The following is a 4,725-nucleotide window of genomic DNA, read 5'->3' on the forward strand; positions in this document are numbered from 1 at the left end:
AAAAAAGAGAGTTGACTTTAGCTTCCACAAAGAAAATCCAGTTTTGTTGTAACATCTTGTTTAAAAAAGTTTTCTCTGTGCTCTCACCTTCAGCTCTCTTCCTCCTGATGACTTTCACAACAATTATTAAAAGTGCCACTAAGACCACAGCCAGAATGATGAGCAGCCACCGCCAATCTGGAAACATAATGAAAATATTTGAAGCATGTTGGCTGCAGCTTCCTGTTGAAGAGAGTTACATGTCATTTTAATTTGAGACTTTTAGTACAAAGACTGCATCCAATGTAAACACAATCTGAATCTACTTTGACCAAACAAGCAAACAAAACACATTACCCACTTAACTCAATGTCCACTTACTGATTCTTTAAGGAGCTTTCAGCTGTACGTTGTAAGCACAACAAAACACTTATAATACAACAGAAACTATTAAAAGTATCATTTGTTATTTTGTGTTTACAAAAAGAAACAAGCTGAATTGAAGGACCACATGGCTGTGGGTTGAGAACATTCTTCCAACTTCAAATTTTTGTTTGTTTCTGTCCGTATGAATGTAGACCAATTTAAAACGTTTCAAGCATTTCAAAACATTAAACCATTTTCTGATGAAACAACACAAACCAGAAAACAATGCATTTAAAGGTCCTCTGACTTTACTAACTATGAGTTTAGTGGTCTGAGTGAGACTGACTGAGAGGGAGATAAAAATGTACAGTCACTACCTCGCAGGTTTGATGAAGCATCATCAGTCTCAGGCACTTTTGTTGTTGTTGTCGCCTCACCTGAAGAGATGAACACATCACAAAAGTTGTTCAGTACACAACTTGTGTTGTGATGTAATATTAAAACTGCAAAATATTTTCTGTACTTATTCACATCAGTTTGAAGATCAACATATTCTCACCTGGTTTCTTTCCTGATGACTGAAGTCTGAAGGGAAACAGCTGCTGCTCTTTGTTACCATCAGTCACTGAACAATTCAGAAATTTAAACTCTGACTTGTAAATGTGATGATAAGTCGGAGCATGCACAGAGGCAGAGCAGAGAGACTGTGATGTAGTTACACCTTCTTTATCTTTATCCACCTCTTTACCCTCATACAGCCACTTCACTGTGTGTGTACATCGTCCATATGACGACACAGAGCAGATTAATGTCACCACATCATCTTTCTGATGTTCAGTCACTGGTGAAGATGGAGATATTGTGAGAGAAAGACAACAAGAGTAAACTTAACTTCATCACTGTGATCATAATTATTGTAATGTTTCACAGTTTGATCTGAAAACATTATGATGTAAATACTCACCGGAGACAACAGACAGATAAACCACAGAGTCTTGACCTTGACGTATGTCTGATTTGTATTGCCGGCAATTATAACGACCAACATCCTCGACTGTGACATTCTTCATAACCAGAGAACAGTTCTCTGTAACACTCAGTCTGTCTGATTTAGCTTTGGCATTTTCACCAATCTGTCCAAATGTAACCAGCTCTACTGCTGATGTGCTTCTTGAATCATTGAAGGTCCAGACAGTGCCGTCACATTTTTGCTGTTCCTTTATCATATTTTCACAAGGCAAAGTGACGTCATCTCCAACTCTGACAGTGAAGGAGGCTGGAAGGTTTTCAGCTGCTCCTGTTTACAAGATCAGAGAAAAATATGGAAAATAAACTGAAATGAGAAAAAATCTGTGATATTTCTTTATCCTTGTTTCTAAAAGTTCACTAAACTCACCATGTTGTAAACAAACAACACATTTTGTTGTCTTACTTCAATCAAATATATTTAATAAAGTACATTATTGCAATGCACCTTCCATTTCTATATGTGATATACGTCTTCTTACCTGTGGACTGAAGCATCGCTGTGAGAAATAAAGACATTTGAATCCATTTGAACTCAACCATCATGATTCTCTGTCTCTCTCCTTCTTCTGTCTCTGTTCTTATGATCATCTGAGTTTCTAAAGTCGTGCTTTAGTCGAGAGAAGCTGCACCTACTTCCTGTGGTTCATATGGTGTCACTTCCTCATTCTTAATCTTAGTCTGTTTCATGTTTTAATCTGTCTGAATATCTTGTAAATGTCCAAACAGCCAAAAACTCTGTCACAACTTCCCCTTTTACAGAAATGAACAATGACATGTTTCATCTTCTGAGCAGAAGAAGAAGAAGAGGAAGTTGACTGTGGGAAGATGATGTGTTAGTGGTCTGAGGTCTGTTGGTTCATCCTTCTTTCTTTGAACTTAAATTTCTCCAAGAACCAAACGGGAAGAGCTTTGATGAGAATGTGGGTACAACAGCAGCAGAGCTCTGCAGGTTTGAGTCTCTAATGATGAGCAGATAAACATAAATCAATATTTTATTTTCATGTCTAGTCATATACCTGACCATCCCTCATGGAATTATTCAGACGCACTAACTTACAACAAATCAAACATTTCAGCATGTTAGCCCTCCATCATCTAGCAGCACAATACATCAACATCACAACAGAGGCATCATCCAACTCAATAGACCGCCCCCAAATAAAAACATTCCAGGGGGTAAAAAGAACAGATATGTAAATACAACCCCCTGAACACAAGACACAATACCCAAATCAAATCAAAAGAAGCACACAAAACTAAAATTAATGAATAAATCATAAAAAGTAAAAATCTACATCTGCATCCATTAGTGCCAGACTCTGTATATTCAATCCAGTTCATAAATCAAACGTCTTCAGTCCAAAAGAGAGGAATTTATCTATTGTATGTTACTGTTCACTATCCCATGTTTTGGAGACATATTCAGAGAATGAAAAACATTATCAAAGAGTTATTCAACTATAGCTCCATCCTCAGTACTACTGATTTACTATCAAATCTAAATCTCAAACATGCACTTTTTTAAACAATATTATAATAATATTAGTAAATCATGATACAAAGGACAGAATAGAATAAAATAAAAATGAATTTCATTCTCCACCTCATTCAGGTCACAATATTCACAGATTCTTGCATCTCCTGGCACACCATGAGAAACATGAGAAACACACAGGAACACACAGTCCACACTTTATTAGGACAGAAGACAAAGAGGCGCTTATCAAATTCTGTTGAAAACCACTTGAACTCCTGGAAGGTTTGGACTCACTGAGACTAGTTACAATAAACGCTTCAAACACTGATGAGCGTCCTGACTGAACTGTCTTTAAGTGTCACGATGTAGAGCATCAAGCCTCCACAATATGTGCTGTTCAACTGGACAGTTACAATACTTCACCTGTGGTCTGGAGGTTTTTCATGCTGTATGCTCACTGCAGACACGACTAGTTGGACATTTAAGATGTGTGAAATGTATTAAATCATTTTAGGTCAGAGTAGGTGGTCATGTGCATCCAAACCTTCTGAAAGTAGCCTGAGTTATTAGATTTCTGGACATTCTCAGCTCACTTTGGCTGCATTTCTATCTGTATTAAGACATATTTTAGTGTCCAGAGAGAACAGAGCTGTTCAAGCCACCAGAGGGAAGGTTTACTACTAGTAGAGTCAAGACATTCATAGTAGAGAATATTCACTTTCCATTATGACACTGTTAGTACATGAAGGAGTCACAAAACACAGTGTAGAGTGAAGTGGTGAAGATGTCTTTATTTGCAGATGATATTGTTAACAGATATAATAAAGAGAAGACTGTTACTGACTCCGTTAAGGCTGAAAACACATTCAAACACACACACAAATATGTGAACAACAATGCTAAATGAAAGTGAGTTAAAATGAGTTCTTCTGCACACAGAGACATGAAACTGAGCTCAAGCTGCTGCAGCTTCAACAACAAGCAGGAAATCTTCAAATCAGCTCTGAACTCTTCTGTGGAGTCTGACAGAGGCAGAAGTGTCTCCACAGTTTTCATATTTCACCACACCATCATCTTCATCTTCATCATGATCCCCCTGTGAAACACAGCACAAACAAACTGTCACTCTGACACACTTTAACTGACAACTTTCACATCATTGACCTACATTTAACACAAGAAATAAGAAATAATCTGACAACACCTGAACGCACCATCACTTACTGTTACTTGTATATATATTTATATATATATATGTGTGTGTGTGTGTACATATTATCCCAAAAGTGCTCCAAATGTTCCTCCCAACTGATGTTTATATACTGAGTCAGCTGAACCTGAACGCACCACGAGCTCCTGTCTGATCTGATCTTTACCTGACTGGCTGCTGCACCTGAACGCTTCACTGGTCTCTGGTTCCCTGGAAAATAAAGCACAGAGTAACATTTCAGCTCTAAACTGACAGTTTGTGTTCATCAGTCCAAACAAATGTTGGTGTGAATTTTCTCACCTCGAGCTCTGATGAGAAGAACAGTAATCACAGTAATTAGGACGAGTTCAGCCACACGCAGAACCAACATGATGTAGTCGACAGCAGAACAATCTGTACGAGCTGTGGAGCAGAAACATCATGTCAGAGAACAAAGTCATCATCAAACATCAGGAGCACAACACGTGTTTAGTCATGTCAGTGACGTGGCTCTGGGGATGGAAATGTCAGGCGGTCGCTGACACTAAGATAACAGCTGCAGACTTGTCGTCTCATTAATGAGCATTTGAAATAATTTGGACACTTAAGAAAATGTTTTTGATCTGTGAAAATCCAATTCAAGTGATTCATAGAAATAAAAGTTGCTTCTCATGTTAGAAACAAC

The 4,725-nt window shown here is 37.8% G+C and overlaps 1 long non-coding RNA gene across 1 annotated transcript; it reads right to left on the bottom strand.

The window, feature by feature from the left end:
• Positions 1–3,737: 3,737 nt before the first annotated feature.
• LOC141017598 (uncharacterized) lies at positions 3,738–4,450 on the bottom strand. The gene is made up of 3 exons (XR_012180660.1): positions 4,362–4,450; positions 4,228–4,271; positions 3,738–3,947 (listed from the first exon to the last, which is right to left on the bottom strand). It is a non-coding gene; the product is annotated as an uncharacterized lncRNA (long non-coding RNA).
• Between the last annotated feature and the right edge of the window lie 275 nt (positions 4,451–4,725).

The sequence above is a fragment of the Pagrus major genome, chromosome 22 (assembly GCF_040436345.1).
Source record: "Pagrus major chromosome 22, Pma_NU_1.0".
NCBI lineage: Eukaryota > Metazoa > Chordata > Actinopteri > Spariformes > Sparidae > Pagrus > Pagrus major.